Source organism: Antennarius striatus, chromosome 9, assembly GCF_040054535.1.
Source record: "Antennarius striatus isolate MH-2024 chromosome 9, ASM4005453v1, whole genome shotgun sequence".
Classification (NCBI taxonomy): Eukaryota; Metazoa; Chordata; class Actinopteri; order Lophiiformes; family Antennariidae; genus Antennarius; species Antennarius striatus.
Genome location: NC_090784.1, coordinates 7,108,358 through 7,131,601, shown reverse-complemented (window position 1 = coordinate 7,131,601; position 23,244 = coordinate 7,108,358).

Below are 23,244 nucleotides of genomic sequence, written 5' to 3'. Positions count from 1 at the left end.
GAAAGAAGATTCTTCTGTTTGTGTTTGAGTCCTGTAGTGTTGGAACAACCATTCACCTCACAGGTAACCATGGCTTTATCGGATTTATGGCATCAGTGATAATATTATGTTCTAATGGCTGCCCTGACTGATGAAACGACAGGTGTCGCCAATGACGTATGACCCCACGTGACCACCGGATGCGGAAGCTGCTGCAGCACAGATTTTAAGGTTTCCTGAGCACAGGGATGATGCCAGATATTAAGAATTTTTTTGTCATTTTTTCAAAATGATAAACAAAATATATGTATATCACTTTAAAATGAGTTTACTATACCTTTAAATATGATTTGAAAATGCATTTTGGCATTAAAAGTTTCTCCTTGTCAAGTTATACAGGCCTGCATCATATCTGTATCACATGAATTGTTAGCCACACCTATTCAACATTTACAATACATTGGCAGTAGGTTTTGGCAATTTCTTGCTCAGTATCTAGTCTGATTATCATCAGTCAGTGACTGTTTTCATCTTTAATACCCAGAACATTTGTGTCCAACTTCAGCTGGACCACACCTCATATACTGACAGGAGATTAATCATCTTAAGCATCCCTCTAACACCTCCAGCACAGACAGTCTGACTTTCATTTTTATTAAGCGCTCAAATCAGGATCACCTTAAAGATGACCGATTTTAATATTACCCTAAACAATCCCAACCAGAGTAGTTCATCACCATTCACCATATAAATACAACATTGAATATGATTTTCTCTGATAAGATAGAGTTGACAAATCGTAAAAAATCATCTCTGTGCAGAACTGGGAAATTAAACCAATTCTAAAAAGGCCATCCCCCAATGCAGACAGAGACTTATGTCTAACCTTTCCTTTCTCTTCAAAGTGTCAAAGAAAACAGTTGATGATTGTATTGACATTGAAGGGACTGCATTAAGATAGTTAACCCAATGTATTCTGTCAGTCCTACAGTCCTACTACCTGTTAGCAATGTATTATTATCTGTGGTCCCCAAAAAACAGCCTGAAATTCTGCAAGGTTGTTTACTCAAACTAATACTGTTCACCTCATGCAAAGAATATTATTTCAAAACAACTTCCATTTACTATTTTATAGATGACAGGTATTATACCTATCAATGAAACCAAGTTAAACAAATCATTTAATTATACTGGCAAACCTCGCTTTCCGACCACAATTCATTCCGGAAGGCTGTTCGAATACGGATTTGTTCGAATTCCAAATACATTTTTCCCATTACAAATAATGTAAATGGTCTTAATCAGTTCCAAGACGCTTGAAAACTACCTATTTTCAACATAATGTTATTTCATAATGTCATTTATATATAAAATTGTATAGTAATGAAACATATTAAGGAAAAGGAAAAGAAAGAAGCAAACACGAGAAAGAAAGAAAGATTTTTGATTTTTGCAAAAACACTTTAATCACATTCAAACACTTTACAATTTTACATTAGATGAAAGCACTGAAGTGCTTCAGAAGAAGAAGAAGATTTTTTGCAAAAAAACATCAATCACATGCAGAACATTTAGAACATTGTACAATTTTTCATTAGATGAAACTTCAAAAACACTAAACACTCAAAAACACTAAACACCAATAAACAAAAGGAAATACAATTTAAAAATTAGTGCATTATAACAGGAAGTTTGCAAAAGTGAGGTGGTCATCAACTAAAGTGCATAGGACATTTTTGTAACACCAGATGTTCCTAAAAGTTATTCAGGTCTTTTGTCAATTTATAGAAACCAAATTCTAGTTTTAAGCGACATCTGATGTTACAGCAAAAAAACAGTAGCTGCTTCTTGAACGGTATTGTTTTCAATTTTCCTCTTCCTGGTCACATAAATTGCGAGTTTTGCCTCTCCAGAAATAAAATTTAAAAGCTGCCATTTTCTCTGATTCGATCTATTGTACCCAGCACCGTAGATGAATTTCCTGATACTAAAATTTTCACTGAACAAATTAAAAACATTCGTTAGAAGAGTGAAGAGCACTACAACTCTCCCACACTCACTGAAAGTATGAAAGACTGTTTCACGAAGGGGACAGAAGGGACACTGGCTGGACACCGCAGGGTTAAAAACAGAGATAAAAGCATTGGAACCGATGGCACCATGTAAAATCCTCCACTGGAGGTCGACTGTTTTTTTCTTGAGGGGAGGTTTGTACAAAAGTCTCCACTGCGGGTCAGGTCCATTTCCCATCATCCTGAAAGAAAGAAAGAAAGGAAAAAAAACATCAACGTAATCAGGTTAGCCTAAGGTACGAGTTACCGTCGTCTTTTGGACAGAAGTTTACGGTACCATAACTTGTACCATAGGCAATGGAACCCAAATTAAGTTAAAAATTATTGAATACAGTAAACTAAAATAAGAAGTGCATTACCGTCACGTTCTCTCTCAACTTTTCTCTCCTTTTTTTGTGCTTGGCGGCGAGAAATAATAATAATAATAATAATAATAATAATAATAATAATAATAATAATAATAATAATAATAATAATAATAATAATAATAATAATAATAATAATAATAATAATAATAATAATGGATTAGATTTATATAGCGCTTTTCTGGACACTCAAAGAAGCTTTACCTTGGATCCATTATTCACTCACTCCTCATTGATACTTGGTGATGGTAAACTACATTTGTAGCCACAGCTGCCCTGGGGCAGACTGACGGAGGTGTGGCCGCCAATCTGCGCCTATGGCCCCTCCGACCTCCAGCGGAACAATCACACGCATTCACACACCAGTGAGTGCCTCACTGGAGGCAAGGTGGGTTAAGTGTCTTGCCCAAGGACACAACGACAAATGACTCGGCGGGAGCGGGAATCGAACCGCCGATCTTAAATCATTGGATGACCCGGGATACCACTGAGCCACGGTCGCCCCAAAAAGGCGTTTGTTTCGTGTTCGACTTCCAAATTTTGTTTGACTTCTAAGAAAAAATAATTCAGAATTTTTTGATTGAATTCCGATTTGTTCGATGTCTAAAGCATTCGAAAACCAAGGTTTGCTTGTACTATGTGGTATTGTATGGGTTGGGAACTTGAGATGGGAACCATAGGGCTGCCAGTCTAAATCCTGGCCCAGACACACATAAAGAAAGTGGGCTGCTGGCTGGAGAGCGACCAATTTATCTCCAGGGAACTGCCAAGGTACCCTTGAGCAAGGCAAAGACTCTCCACCCTATGCCCTCTCCACAAATGTTATGAGGCCCCGATATTGTTTGGGGGTACTGTACTTTTAGAAGAGTGAAAATGTAATTTACTTATGTGTCTATATACTGTGTGCTGCATGCCCAATGACATAAAGATTTCTTCTTTTTAGACTCTTTATCTCTTATCTAACCAAAAAGAAAGAGTTCACATCTTCTGTGCCACAAATTCTATGAATACAGTGTCTTTGGGTAACAGTGGCTGTACTATACAATACAAACTATTTTCTGTTACATAAATATCAGTGAAAAAATTTCAATAAATGTATCAATAAAATTAATGATTAAATGTATTTATCTATCTCTACAGTAGCATTTCTCTGTGTTGTTGCATGAGTTGTTCAGGCATTGTTAATGAATCATTATTCCTGCATTTTGTCAGCAAAATCCTTTTTCCTTTGCTAAGTTAATGGTGAATACAAATCATGGTACGTTTGCTTCCCGTGGACAGAAAACCAACATGAGGTTGTCAAGGTTTGTTAGTTTAGATGAGGCCTAAGTCAAATGTTATGCAACAAAAAGCCGTGGTGCCCCCTGAACTGATTCATACCATGTCTGACACAAAGTTAAGATGGATTTGCCTTGAAGGTGTTAATCATCCTCTTCAAAGGACACACTAAGATCTAGCTGAAACATGATTCACTTTGCTCACCACATGATCCGTTCAGTCATTACTAAACTGTACTCCCACAAAAAGAGACAAAAGTTCCCATGAACTTAGGCAGTGTTAGACCTTTGACCTGCTTCTGTAAAGTGTCTTAATTAGATCTGTGTTGTATTTATTTTCTCGAATTTGTGTTAGAAGTACTTGAAATAAGATTTCGTAGAAATATACATACGTATATACAGGGATCGTATGCTTATCATCATCTTCATTGCTTATTCTGGAACTAAAAACCTACTCGTGTTTCTATGTGCTGATTTAAAGGCACGCAAAAGTAGAAATTGTTGGATGTATGTCAAAAAAAATTAAAGGAAAAAACAGAAAAATATAGGGAGAAAAGTTAGACAGAAACAAAGATCAATGACTGAGAATTCATTTTCAGGACCACAGAGAATTGGTGTGAAGATCGAATGACTGTGAATGAGCAGGTCTAAGAATCCTTGAGTGAGAGATCAATGGCCAGCCAGTGGGTTAGAGAGGGGGTTGTGGCAGGCACCTCCGGATTATTGATCTCTCCAGGCACTAGTCCATTTCATTCTAGACAGCTGTGGCGGGTCAATCCTGGCCTCTGCATGAAATATACCTGCACCTCAGCAGCATAGCCCATATTCTCCTGCTTTATCTCCAACAGGCCTGCTGGGAGAAGAATGAAAATCCAAAGATTGACAGTCGTTAAAGACTGTGACAAGACAAGACCATGGAGCCTCTAACATGAAAGCCCAGAAAGCATAATTTAAGCACCCCATTAGTAGATACGCATTCTTTTCTGTAACACACCGTCTAAGACACCATGAATGCTCCTTTAGCCTTAAATAACTTTACAGGTATCCTAAAGGATGACGGGTTGGAATGGTAACACTTAACAACTCCCTTTGTAGTGTTGCAGGGTTAACAAATCAGAGACAGTGATGTATGTGGTGGATGCAAAGCTGATAGCCTCTTAGGGGGCTGCTTTGGTCTCCCATACTGTACCGATGGAGCATCATGGGTAGTCTCACAAAGATTTCTCTTTCTTTGTGGTTGGTATATTATCAATGTTGTATATGCTTCAATGTACATCCCTATAACTTCAACTTTGTATTTATTACCTTAATATCCTTAAATCCCATTAACATTAACTTAGTTAAAATTATTGACCCTGATAGAAAGCATGCTGTTTCATTCACACTTCAGAATGTTACATTATTTTGACTGAGATGTTCAGATTTATCAAATAATCCCTACTTTTGGAAAGATATAGACTAAAGGAGTCAGCAGACATTAGCAGCTGGTAAAAGACAATATTGATAACTATTATGCAGTAAAATAAAACAGCGATATACATGCTTTTAAAACCAGAACTGGAGGCCAAGAAATGTCTGGACATCTAAATTTAGCAGCCTTTTCAGGTGTTCATGCTCTTTCCTTGAGGCTTGTCAAGGATTTCAACCCCTTAATTTGCAACTCTTTCATACATATCTCTCCAGCTGGTTTTGTGACCACAAACCTGAAGGGTCAAATGTGACCCTAAAAACTTCTGGGATCCCAGCCTGGACATTCTACACTTTGACCTCTCAGGCCAGAGATCAAGCAGGCAACTACGTCTGGCAACTGACCACAAGTGAATCCAAAGACAAAGCAGGACTTTGGTTGGAGTGTGAATGTGTTAAACAGATAATTAAGGCCAGTCAATCAATTTATGAACTTCCAGATTAAAATCAGCTGGTTTGTGTATGTGATTTATTCAGCAGTGATGCGTCACCCCAAAGATGGAGGTTTTATAGTTACAGCAAACCGACTCAGACTCCTGTAGTCCTGGAAATTGGTGCCAAAATCATCAGACAGTCTTAGCTAGATAAGACATAAGATGAGAAACAAGAGTTTCCTGTCCCAAATGTAGTAACATGACAAGGACCTAGAATCACAAATTCTACAAAACACAAAAAAGGATAAAGCAGGGTGCAGATAACTTACAACAATTAAGGTATAAAGTGTAAAGATAAATAAATAAAGTATGTATAAAGATAGGACTGACTGCTGCTTGCACATTTCCATACATTATACTGTATTAATTATACAGTGTCTTTCATATTCATACTTTTTTGCACAACTGAGTGGTGAAGCAAAATCAATCAGCGGAGCACTTCCTCACCCTCACACATGTTCATGCCACAGCTGCAGTCACGACCAACCCTGCAAGCCATAGAAGATGTGGTATTCTCAGTAAAACACTGCATTCGTTATTTCTACATGTTTTTCAATTATCCCTATGAAGACCTCTTACATAACATGCTTAGATGTAGGGGGCAGGCTTTGATAAAACATCAGTAACTAATGTCATGCTTGTGGACATTAGTTACCCGCTGTGTACTCCATGACAGTGGAGACAATACCTGTCTTCTTTGGTGCAGAATGTTGAGGCACGTTTGAAAAACGTTTCTGCTAATCTAGAGATTTTCTATGGCCTCTAGGGAGCGCTCCAGAGGGAAGTGTACGAGTGTGACAGACTGGTAGAAGAGATAATGCGGTGAAGAAGATGGCACTGTTGTGTGATTGGGTTTTGAACAGACATGTTGCACATCATTTCCACCCCTTATGATGGAAAAAATGCTAAGAAAGCCCTATAATGCAATTGATCTGGCAGTTAAAGTAGGAAACGGAACTGCTGCATCTAAGCTTGGCATCAGTGAACTGATGACGACACGTTGGAGACGGCAGCGTTGTTTTACTGCTGTGTTACGGGGGCTGTGCAGAAAAAAAAGCAGTGATGGAAAATGTTAGAAATTTTCCGTGTAATATGTCATTTTACAACACATCAATGCCTGCGACTTATACACAGGTGCAGCCTTCAGTTTAGTTGATGCAACTTATATTCAGATACACTCAATAGTCTGGAAATTACGGAGTCAACTATTGAAAACCAGACCAGGTTTTGAATGAATTTCTGCACAGAGAACACAGTACGAGTAGAACTAATATTCTGTGTTCTAGATTAATCTCCACATTCAGCAGGCAGCATCACCATGTATAATGATATGGAGATGAAGGAGCAAATTAATGACATTAATGAGGGCAGACAGAATCCTCTTGCTGCTTGAAGCATTTTACTTCCAGTAATTTATCCTTACATCCATATACAAAAATTTAATTTGTAAAAAAATCACATTCAGTCACTTTATTTTTCTTTGGCATTAAGTATACAGTAGAAGACACCATGACATGTTGCCTCACAGTAACAGATCATGTGTAAGGTCCTCGCTGACTGGTATTTAGTCCCTGCTCTTGTTAACTTATTGGCTCAAAAAGGAGCCAATAAGGAGAGTGGTGAAACTGAATCTAACAACCTATCAGTCATTTAGATTATTCGGCTTTATGCTCCCTCATCCTTCCTGTATTTTCTGTGTAGATCCAGGATGCTCTGCAAGATGATCTGCAGTATCTGTCCAAGCTGTTTTATGGCTGACACTGCTGTGCTTAAGTTTAAAGACTAATTTCCTTTTAACATTCACATTGATATTTTTATGCTTTGACTACCAAGATTATAACTTTCAAATCATATAACACTTTGACTTAATGTCAGATTACAGGCCATGAGACCACATGTTGTCATCAAACACTCACATAATTTAGGATTGTAATATGACCAATAATTCTAACTGAGCTCTTTCAGTACTCTTTACAGGAAGGAGCACAGGTTGAGGTCTGTTTCTTTTTAATACTCACTTCTAGTCTCATTACTAAATCTTTTCATGCTCATTTACCAGAGAAAGACTGGAGTTCTGCTGTACGGAAGTGTGTCCTAGTGAGATTTAGCTTTCGAAACAAAACTGAACACAAGGCCAGAGGTTGACTTGCACATTCAATGAACAGTGAAATACAAAATAATTCTCAAGTGTTACAAACTAAAAAAATCTTTCGTTAGATTTAACTCGTGTTTTTTGTCTGTAATTTCAACAAATGTTACTCAGAACAGAACAGATTTTCTGAGCAGCTTCAAATAAATGAACTCTGTCATTATGGGCAATATTTCAAGATATATACTTTGAGGTATCAAAGGAAATTACGTTTACATCATATGCAAGGGTAAAAAACATTTCATGTTAATATTAGACATCTCTTGGCAATGAAACGCAGTCTTCTGGACCTGTGTGAAAACATAATTAAACCATTAGCTGACCTTGGAACAGCATTGATGATAGGTTTGACAATACATGTCTTATTGTACATTACATCATTTATTATTTGACTGTTAATAACCCAACAAATAATTAGCACTCTTCCAGCCACAGTTAAAACAGAAAGTACTGGCAACTTCTAGCTGTCCTATAACTGTCAGATAAAAGCCACTTAGTCCCCTGAGTAAGACCATTACTCTGATAATAACAGCTCTTTGAAGCAGGGGCAGTAAAGAATGACCAGCACGCTTCCTGCTCCACTTAGGTCGTTCAGACCCAAAGTGTGTCGGACTGTGACCGTCAAAGGGGAGGCGTGAGAGGGTGTTCATCAATAAATCAATTAGTAAATGCCTTTACTGTCTATTCCATAGATGTTGTCTTCTTCCCTTTGGTTGGTTTGTTTAGTTGTCTACAAAATCACAAAAAAAATTACAGGACTGTTTTCTATGGCACTAGATAGAAGAATGATGCATGGACTGAGGAAAAACCCATAAAGTTTGGTGAGGATGCGGGTAAAGGGATGAGGGGAGGGGTAGGGCATAGGTCAAACAAGCACAACTGACATGTGAAGGATTGCTTTGCCTTGGTATGTGCTCCACAGAATGTCAGTCCTGGTCTGACTTGGTGACGCAAATGTTTTAAAACTGTTTTTTTCAATGTTTTTATTTTTATGGAAACAGGCAAAGACTACCAAGTCATTACATATATATATATATATATATATATATATATATATATATATATATATATATATATATATATATATATACACATACACACACACACACACACACACACACACACACACACACACAGTATATATGTGTGTGTGTGTGTGTGTGTGTGTGTGTGTGTGTGTGTGTGTGTGTGTGTGTGTGTGTGTGTGTGTTTGCGCGCCTGCTACCTCAAGCAATAAATTAAAAGGACTATTCACCATCATTTTGAGTATAATTCAGTTTTCTTGCGTACTATGTACATTGACTGCACTACATAATGGAAACGTTGAAACACATCATGGACACACAGGCTCGTGCACTTATGATATGTAGCATAAAATGGTTCAGTGAGAGTTGACTTTCTTGGAATAAAAATTGTGTAGTTGTTAAAAAAGATGGATGTCCCTCAGTGGACAGGGGTCAGGGGCTGATATATTTCATCTGGAATTATATAGGGAACAATCAGTCAATGTGTATTCCAATGTTGTCTTGAGTACTCTAAAGATTATTACTCATGCTATCATCTTGGACTCATTATTAAGTCAACTTGCGAAATTTAAATTTGTCAGTGTTACAGGGAGGTTCATTCTTGAAACTGGTCATTAAACGGAACTTTTGATGAGGGTTGTGTTGTTTAAAATCATTCAGTGTGGGTGTGTTTATTCATTTTAAATGGGGCTTCATGGATTCTTTTACTTTTGGCAAACAGATGGTTAATGAAGCGACTGACAAGTTTATGATCATAAATCCTTCAATAGATCTCAAATAAATACGATCAAAACAAGATAGTGACTTCTTACATTTAAGTCTAAACGACACTATGATGTTGATAATATTTGACCGTTTAGTGTTTGGAATGTTAAATTTGATTTCTCAGGGTGAGCAGTTACTGGAGCGGATGGCTGATTGCTACAGTGTTGTGGTATTTTACACAAATGACAACAAAGCGACACTAATGGTCAGGAGCACATCAGATCGTCCCCCGCTCCCAGGAAACAGGTTTAACATTCAGAGAAGGTCCTGAACAAACTTCACCAGCATCTGCATAAATACTTTAATTTGATTATACAGATTAAGATCTTCAATTGATAAGTTGACCAATGAGACTTTGTTAGAAAGTTGATTTTGAAGTCACAGTTTTTTTCTACTATCATGTCATTTGAACCTTACTGACACCTCCACTGTCAGGGGCTTCAGTAGACGTGTCAGCTGCTCTCGTCAATATCCAATAGTTCATTGAAAAACCTTCATCATCTTGCTGCTGTCTTTTTGTTCATCACTCTCTCTGTACCTCTGTTTCATCAAAGACTCATCAACATATTTGCATCAGACTCAGCAAGTTATCCACCACCACCACCACCACCACCACCAGTGTCTGAACTGTATGAAGGATTTCTATCTTTCTGCTACTCAAGCAGATGCCCTTTGATCACTTAAGACTTAAGGTAAATGACTTTCTTGACAGACTGTTTATTACATCACGTTATCACTTAATCTGCTACAATATACAATTATCTAAAAGGTGAAAGACTGGAGTCCAGTGTGAAAAAAACACATCACCAATGCAAACTAGCTGGGTTTTTTTGTCTAAACTCAACAAAAATGTTCTGTTCTCAAAAATGTTCTGCCATGTTTTGATACTAAATGCTAGCTTGTACCCAAGAGCAGGTTAAGGTGCGGGTTGAGAAAATATTGGTATATGGTATACTGCATGGCAGCATTTACAAAATATTGTGTATGTGAATATCTGTCTAAGGATCATCTGACTGTGCTTATTTCAGTTGTGAAAAAACACCCAGCTGTGCAGAAAAAAACAACAACAACCTTAAATGGCCTCATATAAAGTAAGTCATACATCTAGGAACTGACCAGTTATCCCAAACAGTTTAGTTGAAATCACCACAGTTCGAATCCACTCTGACTGGCTGTGAACTGTTATGAGGATTCATCTGAGGCTTGATACCCTTTAAATTACAAGCACTCAAAATTTCCTTAAAAACCATACAAACTTCCACATACTGCAAAGATGAGGTTGCTAATGTGTCATAAATAATGGCTCCGCTCTCTGCCTGCTTGAATACAACCTGCCACACTGTAAGGAATGAGCTGATTATTGTGAAACATATTGCAAACAGCTGAAGCTGGCCAGCCAATGCAGATTCAGCTTCAGGGCCCTGTCTTGGCTAGACACATGCTTCATAATGTTTTCAAGGAATTATTTACAATATAAAAATTTCTCAGTTTGGGATAGTGTATGTATATATATATATATATATATATATATATATATATATATATATATATATATATATATATATATATATATATACAATCTTCTTCTATAAATAAGGAATTCATGGTTTTCATTCATCTCACTGAGTGAATGGTATGAGCAGGTTCGTCTTGTTTATTTAAAAGCACCAGAGTCGAATGAATCCTATGTTTTCTGTCAAATTCAAAGCACACCTTGTTTGTCCTTCTAATGGCACTGTAATAAATTAATCCTTTTTGGATGTTCAGAAAGCTGACTTGGATAGATTCCAGCAAAGTTACATAACTCACATTAAGAACTTAAAAGGTCTGGAAATAGCATTTTTGCTGAAAGCCCATTTCAGCAAAAAAATTTAAATAGAGTCTGTCCCGTCAAACACATTTTGCTCACATGCACTTTTTAGCTCAGAATATTAAACTGTCTTTGTGCTGCCATGATGTAAACATATGGAGCTTTGTTAAATGCTGATCACTGTCCTGTAGGGGTGAGGGGGAGATGATTGAATACATGTCAACTGTAATTCTCACAGGCTGTGGCCCTGAGGTCTGTGCGACCTCAAATACCACCAAGTAGAGGCTGAGACGTCAGGCTCAGGAGGATGGGGGCCACTGGAGGAAGATGGGGAGAAGGGGGGTGTAACCCAATAGGGAAGTAAAGCAAGACGGACTGACAGAACAGGGAAAGGGAAGATTATGGAGCGAATTATCCTTTAAAACTTTAAAATTGCTCCTCTAATATAACACGGTGGTCTGGTTTTTGAGAACACCATGGTAACAATACCACAACAAGGTGGGTGGGGTATCCTTGTGCAGTTTTCCCTCTGTTCCACACTCACACAGTTTCTCCTGCTCCTACCTCATACCTAATGAGTGCACCCACTCTGAGAAAAACAACTAAAGCATCTTCATGATTGCTTTAATTTTCTTCTTTCTGTCTTGTGTCGTTGCTAAAATCAACCCTCTTGTCTTCACTCTGAAAGTATAGTGCTGTGTGTGTATGTGTGTGTGTGTGTGTGTGTGTGTGTATGTGTATGTGTGTGTGTGTGTGTGTGTGTGTGTGTGTACGTGCGTGCGAGCGTGCGTGCGTGCGTGTGTGCATGTGTGTCTGTCTGTGTGACTACAGGTTCCATCCACAGATGATAGCAGCCCACCAGGCCATCCTGGCACTAGTGGAAACTCTGACCCAGCACTCAGAAGAAGGAGGGAAGAGGCGGACAACGAGGGAGATGTGTTCCCCTTAAGGTTCAAAGGTTATTTTTATCCGTTACCCACACTGTTCCACCTTCTCTGTGAAAGAGGAAGAAAAGATTAAAGAGCGCATTTGTGTGTGTTGCTTTGCTGCCTGATCAAGATCAGTGAAGGTTGTGGGAAGAATCTATCAGTTTACTGTATTTTTAGACTTCACCAACAACACGAGTCAGTGGGCAGTTACAGTGGGGTTCAGTACATCTAACATTTAACTAAATTTAAATTATACATCTAGAAATGACATACAACCACTCTATAATTCTATGCAAGCATACATGCATGCAAGCATTTCCAGGCTGAAGCTTGCATGCAGTCATGACAGGCTGATGATTTATAGTTTCTGCGGTTTCTGTGGTTGATAACAAGGACAATATCACTATGGATCGCCATAACATGACTGAGATGCAATGTGCTGCTTTTTTCCCCCTGTAGCAGCTGCATTACCTTCATTTGTTAGCTATGTAACAAAAGTGGGAAAATCGATTATAAAATTTGATATGGCCTTATCAAGACTCTTTTTTTTTTTTTACATCTTCTGGGACATAAAGCACCTACAATACCTAAGTAAAGAAATTAATTAAAATGTAATGTAATTAACTCTAATGTTACTTTTTAAATTTGATTTTAATTGACAGCTTCCAGAATTATCTATTATCTGTGTTCCCTAGAAAAGGCAGTAGTCAAACTGACTAATTTCAAACTAGAGAAAATCTTTGCTTGACTTCTGCCCTTCCAAAATATTCCTTCCTGATGACTGATTATGTTTTAGGGGAGGATGGAAAGAAAATTTACCCTCTTTTCCTAAATTTGGGACAATCAAGCTTAACATAGATCCCCCAGAAAGATGTGAGAAGCTGTGCAGACTGAATTTTGTGACATATTTCAAAGACACATGGTACCAATTGGACCTAAACTCCTGGAGTAACATTTATGGCATGAAGGACAGAAGAGGGCACAACCTCGTCTGTGTCTGTTGCATATTTGTGTTGCCTGATTCACTTTATTTTGTGTGTATGTGTCTGCGCTTGACTGTCCATCTCTGAAACGATCCCAACAATTACAAGACCTGATGTGGAAATCCAATCAGCAGCCTGCTTCTGGTGTTTTTCTGATTGTGCTGTCTAAAAGCCCCCCTTCACAACCTGAAGCCTTTAGATGCTACTGATTTGCAACTGTGGTCAAATGACCTTGACTCTGATCTGTATAACCATTCAACCACACACAATCAAACCTCTTTAAAACACAACCCACACAAACCTGTTTGTTTCAGCATTGCCGTTCAATGTAATCCAATACTACAAATACAACATCCAGGAATATTAACATGTATATTTTTTTCTGACATAATTGGGTGTGAAAAACATTAGACACATCTGTAGAAATATACCGTCCACTGCAACAACTTGTTAGTGAAATAATTTGACAAAGTCCACATTTCATTTAATGTCAGGAGGAGACATTAATCATACATTAATTTCCTATAACCATCCTTTCATCCCCTGCAGGGTCATGGAGGGGGTGAAGCTCATGAAGTTCATCCCCGGGCCAACACAAAAGAGACAACCTTTCATGCTCACATACACACATATGGACAATTTTGAGATGCAGCATTCTCCAACAGTACATTATTGGACCCTACTGAGGAAACTCGTACATTTTGCATTTTTATAAACATTCCAACTTGAAGCAAACCTTTTTGTGATATACAAATGCACAAATTTGTCATTGGTGTACAGAAAGCCTGTGTGTGTGTGAAAGCCTAAGATATGAAGTTATATGTTTCATGAAAAAGTAGATGTTTTTTATTGTACCATGTAGGGTTACTGAAGGTGAGCTCACAGTAACAGAAAAGAAGGATACAGGCTGAAGGCAAGGGGAGAAAGAGAACGACAGGGGATCCTGAGGCCTATGCTTGTAAGCTGCAGTATTGTGGGCAGCTGGCACTGGTGAACAATAGGCAAAAGACCCAGGTTAGTGACATGCATGATGTAAAAACATTGAGAAATAAATCGAGTGCAACTTCACTGCCTGAGAGAGTGACTGAGAAGTCAGAACAATCTGCAGGGAATCCTGCAAATGGATGATTTGATTGTTGACAGGTTTGGAGAGTAACCGGGAGTCAGGTGTCACGAAGCTGTGCCATCAACACACACACGCACGTATGCACGCACACACACACACACACACACACACACACACACACACACAAACGCAAACACACACACACACACGCACGGATGCACGCACGCACGCACACACACGCACGCACGCAGACACACACACAAATGAGTGAAGCAGTAAAAAAAAAAAGTCAATTTTGCGTATTTGGTATAAAATGTGTTTGTGTAGAATTAACATGTGAACCAAAGATGTACAATCATGTGATAATACTGAATTTCAGCAGCGCAGATCAAAACATGTTAATTGGAGAATGTTTCAGACGGACAGGAAAACAGGGTCTCTGTAGCCATAGTAACTGAATAGTTCAATATTGAAATATTATTCAATATTACAAAGTTTGACTTGCCACCCAATCATCTTAAACCCACCTGACTCCAAACAGGTGGAATCCCTGTACTGACGCTCTTCTACTAGGACTCAAGGATCTATCAGCTCCTCTTGGATGATTCAACTGATGCATCTCTAAAGGGATGTTGAGAGATCGTATTTATCGTCTTCTTTTTAAAGATTCTCACTTTGAAGCTTTGTACGATTCACAAACTATACACAAACGAAGACACACACAATTTGTACAGTACATGAGGTGAGAAGAGCATGAAAAGACAGCAATTATAGTGTCTTTCAGCACCATCACACACCTAGAACCTCACATTTCAAGACCTAAAGCTAACATGCAGGTGACATTGATGGAGACAGCTGAAAAAAATAAAACTGGAACTGGACTTTCTGAGAACATTTGACTGTTTGATGGCATTCCATTGTCTGCAGCTCTAAAGATGAGATCTTCACTGAACAGGCTAATACAGGACAAGATGCATCCGGCAGTCAGACCCTGATGTCTCAAGCTAAAACCACTGTACATCTAGTACTTCATGACATATCCAAAAATGATAATGTTGAAACTGTCTCCACAGAAGACACTGTGGGTCTTGAAGCCCAGTTCTGATTTGTTGCTTAACTGATTCTTTTTTGTTTTGAATGCGTGCTTACATTTACTTTTAAAAGTAACCCATAAACAACAGCTGCATTTTTACTGGCGGAAACCCAACATCCTGAAAATGTATACATTTGACCCCAAAATATTTAGGCTTGAAAACAAAAACGAAAGAGGCTAGTCCTCATTGCAGCCTGGGTGTGTGAATGTACAATGATGTATGACTCACATTGACAGAGAAAGTCCAATACGTCCACTTAGATGATAGAAAGAAATGTTCACTTTCAAATTTGTTTTATTTCCGCATATGAATGAGGTCTGATTCCGATCTGAGAACATTGATTCCTCATGCTTCTTTCCTGCCGACACAGTCATGACTCATATTCAATCTGTTCGACATGGGAAGATGAAAATGTGAATTGGTTAACTTGGACCAAGTAGTATAAAGACAGCTGTAGTAATACACTGACACAATGATTTGAAATATTTGAGCATTCAAGTGTTATGTGTAGATATATATCACCTCACGTGTATTGATCAGCCATAGCCGTTAACGGCAACCCACCTCTATGATCGCTCAGTGAATGGGGGTGGGATTGTCAGGCCTTTGGATTACCTGTCTTCCATGCGTGTTCCTCACCTGTCGAGCAGAAGCACAAAGACAGCGGCAGTATTTTGTAGGCAAAATGTCTAATTTAATATCAGTCGGAAAAACAGAGAAAGAGAAGTAGTAGAAACTGTAGAGTAAGTTAAGTAACTCCCTTTAACGGGAGAGACACAGAAAATACCCTCAGCAGTCTAAGCCTAAGTTTTTAATTTTTAATTGTAGGCTTTATCAAAGAAGAGGGTTTTTATTTTAGTCTACTCTTAAATAAGCTAAGGGTGTCAGTTTGATATTGATATATTTTACACTACTAAGAACAAGGATCCTCTGAGAATAAATTATTTTCCCAACCTTGCCTGCATGAAACCCTGATTTGCTTTTATAACATCAGTGCTTCTGATGGAATCAGGGGCCATTTGAGACTAAATTACTTTTTTTTTTCTTTTTTTTTTTTTAACTGACCATGTCTACAAGAAACCTGACCTACTCTTTTAACTTCCATGCATCTGGTAGGATCAGGTATCATTTTGATATACAGTGCGCTCTCGTTCCTCGCGGGTAATCCGTTCCAGGAACCACATGAATTCCGTGATAGAACAACAAACTATTTATCTTATTACTTATGGTAATTTAAACGTTTATGAACCCTCCTGACACTGATATTAAACCTCCTTCTATCTGTATTACCTTTTCCCACACTCTAATAGACTGCTTCAAGTACTTTTGTGTCTCATATAAGTCTGAGACTCACAGAACATAGCGCACATCTGGATGCCGTCAGCCAACAGAATGCACATATGGTATCACGTGACTGCCGACCAAAAATCCGCGATGAGGTGAAGTCGCAAGCGTTGATGTGCGAATGCGCAAGGGCACACTGTACTTTATACTATTCTATTGCTAATTCTTAATTCTTTTGTTTAATCAATTCAATATAACCCTTGATACTTTTTTCTTCATTAAACTCAAAATTAAAATTACCTTAAGCTATTTTTAAAGCTTAACATAACATCCTTAAAATAACATTTGATTATTACAGCAAAGCTTAATCACTACATTATTTTTGTTTTGATCCTCACCACAAGGTTTAGCCACTTTAACATTCTCAATGTTCTTAACAATTTCAACACTTTCATCTTTGTCACTGGTTTTCCTATCACCAAAACCACAACCTGAGTCAGCACCATATCTAGGTAATTTTCCACTTTGATCCATTTATAGCTCTTACAATATTGTTCATTGTTGCAAAACTCACACCCCTGCTAAAATGTCATTTGACTTTGACTGCAAAGCTTATGAATTTTTCTGATATCATGTATTCAAATGCCAGTTCCAGAGGAATGACACAGCATTTGAGTGAATGGATTAAAACACTTCCTGACACTATCACATGTGCATTTGTCAGTGAGCGGAAGGTGAGGCTTAAGCTATCCTTTCTCTTCAACAGGAGAATGATGGATTTACCATCTATGGAAAAGTGCCAGAAAAAATATACTGACCCAGCAAGACAGAAGACAAATATGAATTTAATTTTCTCTGCTGATGTATGGGGTTAAATGCTTTGTTCAAGGAACTACTGACAGACATTCACATGGGAAGACCATCATTCATCCAATCCTGTCTGACTGTGATTTTTCTCAGCCAATCCAGGGATTTGAATCGACTGTATTATATTTTTCTCATAATGTTGCTCCTGTAATGTTTAAGCTACTCTTTGGTTGAGAGACCGTGTGTCAGTGTGGGGGGATTTGTGTTGAATCTCAGCCTGCTATACTGGATAAGGCCAAAGTAAAACAAACCTTAGATTGACAGTATGACATGTACTGTGAACATAGCAAGGTATACCTCCCAGGATAATTACTCAATATATTCCCAAATGATCTGCTGCTGTTTCCTGTCTGTAGAGTTTCACAGGAGACATAGAACATATAGAATATATGTTTATGTCCCCGTGGATATTATAACTATACAGTCAGTGTGTGTGGTGCAGTGTGTTGATATCTGCATGGAAATAAAAAAGACATTTAGTACCTTCATTCTTATCCTATATTGGGTGATATTTATTGACAATGACAACACCATTTTTCTTTGTATATGTGTGTGTGTGTGTGTGTGTGTGTGTGTGTGTGTGTGTGTGTGTGTGTGTGTGTGTGTGTGTGTGTGTGTGTGTGTGTGTGTGTGTGTGTGTGTGTGTGTGTTTGTGCGTGAGTGTGTCTGTGTCTGTGTGCCTCTGTGCATCTTCATATTGTACCATTTGATTTAATCATCCTTAAATGATTTACGCAAATGATAGATTTGATATAAGCAGAAAAGGAAATATCTCTAATTTTTTTGATTCAACAATATAATTTCCTCTACACAAAAATGTAAAAGTAGAAATGTAAAACTTCTAAAAGCAAAACTAAATGTGGACTGTGCTATGGATGCTATTTTGCAGGTTCTTACATAAGATTATTGAGGAAAATTACTTCATAGGATTCATAGAAGTGACATGGATACACCGCTCTGTGGGTGGGTTTAGAAGTTTCAAAGAAATTTTTGCATTTGATATATGAATGTTTTCTCAGGTAATCTGATATGAAGGTAATAATAGCTTGAGTTACACACAGAGTGTTTCACCTAAAGCAGATGTGCTAAAGAATTTTCAGCATGTGTGTGTGACATTATATGTATATATCCATCCATCCATTTTCTTTACACCGCTTTATCAGCTGTCGCGAGTCACGGGGAGCTGGAGCCTTTCCCAGCTGGCTTAGGGCGTGAGGTGGGGGAAACTTCGGGCGCGACGCCAGTGCGCCACAGAGCCACACATAGATAAAGACAACCACGCAGGCACACACTCAATCCTACCGGCAATTTGAGACCGGCCAATTAACCTGAAGCACATGTTTTTGGAGGTGAGAGGAAGCCGGAGAACCTGGAGAGAACCCACGCAGACACAGGGAGAACATGCAAACTCCGCACAGAGCGGGACTCGAACCCGGAACCGCCTTGCTGTGCAGCGACAGCGCTACCCACTACATACCATGCGTATTATATATGTGTATATATATACATACACACACACACACACACACACACACACATATATATATATATATACACACACACACACACACATATATATATACATATATATATGTGTGTGTGTGTGTGTGTGTGTGTGTGTGTGTATATATATATATATATATATATATATATATATATATATATATATATATATATATATATATATATATATATATATATATATATATACATATACTCTGATCCATACCACCAGGATTTACAGCGATGACGTAGGGATGTCATTCAGATTTGACAGATTTGGCCGGATGGTATCAAGGAGAGGCAAGATGATCAGAACTGAAGGGATCGACCTACCAGGGGGCAGGATAGGAGACATCCAGGACAGCTACAAATACCTTGGGATCCCATAGGCTAGTGGTAATCATGAGGAGACAGCAAGGAATTCAGCCAAATATCGTTGAGTAAGGTAGATCTTGAGAAGTCAGCTGAATAGTGAGAACAAAGTCGGATCAATCAATATATACACACTTCCAGTCATCAGATACAACGCTGGGATCATAAGTTGGCCAAAGGAGGAGATAGAAGCCACAGGTATCAAGACAAGAATGCTCCTCACCATGCGTGGAGGGCTTCACCCCATATCTAGCACCCAGAAACTGTACACTAAGCAAAAAGAGGGAGGCCGAGGACTAGTGAGCATGAGAGCCACTGTCCTGGATTAATCATCGAACATCCAAGAATGCATCAAGTAGATGGCCCCCCAGTGATAAACTGCTACGTGAATGCCTCACACTGCAGAAACCTGATGACAGTGACAAGGATGAGGAACCATCAACATAGAAGGACAGGTCTCAGACCCAAGGTGCAGGCTGTGTTAAGAGGTACCCGAGACAGTCCAACACATAGTGGCAGTAGCATGCTAGCTGGATCGCCACACATGGAGAGACACAACCAAGTAGCTGTAACAGTTTGGTGGATGACCTCAGCTTGATATGGACATGGATACCATCCTATAAGTAGGCGAGGGACTTTTTTTTTTTACATGTGTACGTGTGTGTGTGTGTGTGTGTGTGTGTGTGTGTGTGTGTGTGTGTGTGTGTGTGTGTGTGTATGTGTGTGTGTGTGTGTGTTACCTAAACCTGGACATGCCCAACTGCTCAATTTTTCATTACTTTTTGCACAACTTACTGTTCTCTAACAAGAACCTAAAAAGCAGTAAAATTCACAACAGATGTTTGATTCATGAATCAACCAACACATTTCCTGGTTCAATCACAATTGGTATTTAACAGTCCTCCTGATCATGCTGTTCACATTTTGACTTCATGGGATCCAAACACCTAACATTTGGCCAACAGCGCCTTTCCATTACGAGGCTTCAAACAGGACGGTTTCAAATGGAAATGGCCACTGAGCTTAGAGTGTCAGAGTTTCATCATAAGGTTGCCACCGAGATACAGAGAGAGTGGTAGAGTAAAAGAGAGGCAAAGAAGTGGATGTCTTTTGGTCCTGCACATCCTGCTCTGAGACCACTTCATTATGATTAGTGCCCCAAGGACCCAGATGTTGAATACCATTCAAATCCAGACATATTCAAAGGACGTGACAGGCACCCAAGTGTCATGTAAGATCATTCAAAATCAAAACCATCCAGGTCTACAAGGTTTGTATCATGAGAAACAGCTGCTGGAGACTGGGGTGCCTCGAATTGACTGGCCTGCACTTTCTCCAGACATGTATTCCATTGAAAACCTATGGGATCTGCTGAGTCATCCAGTGTATGATCATAAGTCTCTACCCCTGATCCTCAATGATCTGAGGGCCGCCCCTCAAGAAGAGTGGGATGCCATGTCGATAATAAGTCGACAGCATGAGACGTCATTGTCAAGCTGAAACTGATCCTCAAATGCAAATGATGTGATTGAGACGCTGACCTCTATTGCTGTGGTTATACCCACCACTGTTCTTGGCTTTTGTTTCAATAAATTGTTTGAGATGAGGAAAGCATCATCAAGTTTTTGTGAGTAATATTTGCATTTACCATACATAGACTGCGTGGCCAAAAAAACAGCAAAAAAAAAGGTCACACACTATTATTTTGTTGGGTTGCTTTTAGCTTTGATTATGGCCGTGGAATTGTCTCGATGTATTTCCATCATTTCCATCTAATGTTGCATTCGTTTTTCACTAAGATCTTATACTGATGATGGTAGTCTGACCGCTGCATAAAGCCTTCTCCAGCAAATCCAATCTGTGTAAAAATTTGGCCCCCTTAGAACCTAAATCCAGAAATTACCAATCTGCATCAATAAATGGTTGGAACTGGAACCAGACATGCCCTGCTCTTATTAAACAAGGGCTGTTCTATCAATTGAATAGCGTTTTTATGCAAAGGCATGAAAAAAAACTGGTGCGTCTCACCAGTAACAGTAATATCTATTAAAAGTGCAAAAACAGAAGCCCCAAAAGAGATGAGAAAGAGGGTGGCTGAAACTCATCACTCTGACAAGAGTTGTGGTTGATTTCTAAGGTTCTGGGACTCCATGGATCTGGAGTAAAACATGTATCATTAAATGGAGAAGACTTGAAACAACAGCGAACATTCCCAGCAGCACAGAACTTTCCCATGAGGTCAGAGAAGGCTTGTTCATTAAGTCACAAAAGGTCCAAATTAAACGTCCAAGGGCATGCAGACATCTCTCGCCTCAACAAAAGTTAGGGTTTGTGGTTTCACCATTTGGAAGACATTGGCCAGACGTTGTATCCATAGGAGAATGGTGAGGCAAAACGATCATTGAAACTTGTCTGAATCTTTTCATAAAATGTAGATTACCCTCAGAACTTTTTGGAGAATGTTCTATGGAAAGGCGAGTTAACATTTAAACTGCCTGAATGTTACAAACAGTTGAAATAGAGCATTCATTCATTCATTTATTTCTATAAAGAACATCACATCTAAGATAAAGCAAGTTCCAGCGTAATGTGAGGATGCTTTCCCACTTCAGGGCTAGGATGACTTGCCATAGTTAAGGAAATTATGAAATCTGATCTCCACCAGAAAATTCTCCATTTTCATCATCTGTGTCATTAGTCAGTGAGTTGAAGTTCAAGCATGACTGGGTTGTGTCACAAGATAATGATCCCAAACCTATAAGTCCACTTCTGGGTAAGTCAAGAAAAATTCGGAGGAATTTAAGTTTTGTAGTGACGTAGTCAATTCCAGACCTGACAGTGGAACCTGAAAAGAACAGTTCATGACCGCAAAACCTGTGGTCTGACTGCACTGCAGCAAGTATACAAAGATGACAATCTACCACATTGATATCAGAGATTGATCTCCAGTTATCTGAAGAGTTTTGTTGCAGCTGTTGCAGCTAACAGTGGAACATCTGTTACATTCAGGGGTCAAAACATTTTTATACTGGTGGTTTAGGTGTTGAATACTCCTTTGGCCACACTAAATCAAGTTATAATTGAGACACATAAAAACAGGAGGAACTATGTGTGGGTCTGATACCTTTAATTGTGTTGTACATGAGAAAACTTTTGCTCCAATATGGTCAAAAAAATCCCTCAGTTTGCAAGTTTCCCATGATGCCAAAGACATCACTTTCCTGTCACATCAGTTCTACTCCCTCTTCCTAGAATCTGTATGAATGTGATTATTTCCTTGTTAAAATAAATACTTTAGTAAATGGACTTGTGCAAAAGTTAAAACTTTATTCCAAAACATATATGGCCTCTGTGACAACAATGTCGCTCACCAGCTGGTACAGTCAGGAACAGACCTACTGGAGCTTGGAAACTGTATGTTTTTATAGCACCACATATAAACAATGCAGGTCTCCTGGGGGCTCTTTACTACAGGCACCATTTCTATTCATCACTTTGCCCTGACTTTGCTACTCTGCGCTTGATGGTTATTGTTTGAGTTTGACTCTTGGAGTAACAATCTTGATTGTCCGCGAATGTGGTACCACTGTGATTTAAAAACAATGCAAAATCAGCTGCATTTTTATGGCCCATTATTGCAAATCTAGCTTATACTTTTATTGATGGTCTTTTGACAAATGCGCAAATTTAGATTTATAAATCATGATTAAAACATAATTTCCCCTCGTTAACCTGATCAAACTGATGGACCACAGATTTGTGTCAAAATAGAGCTAAGAGAGTAGAAATTCTCCTAAGACCAT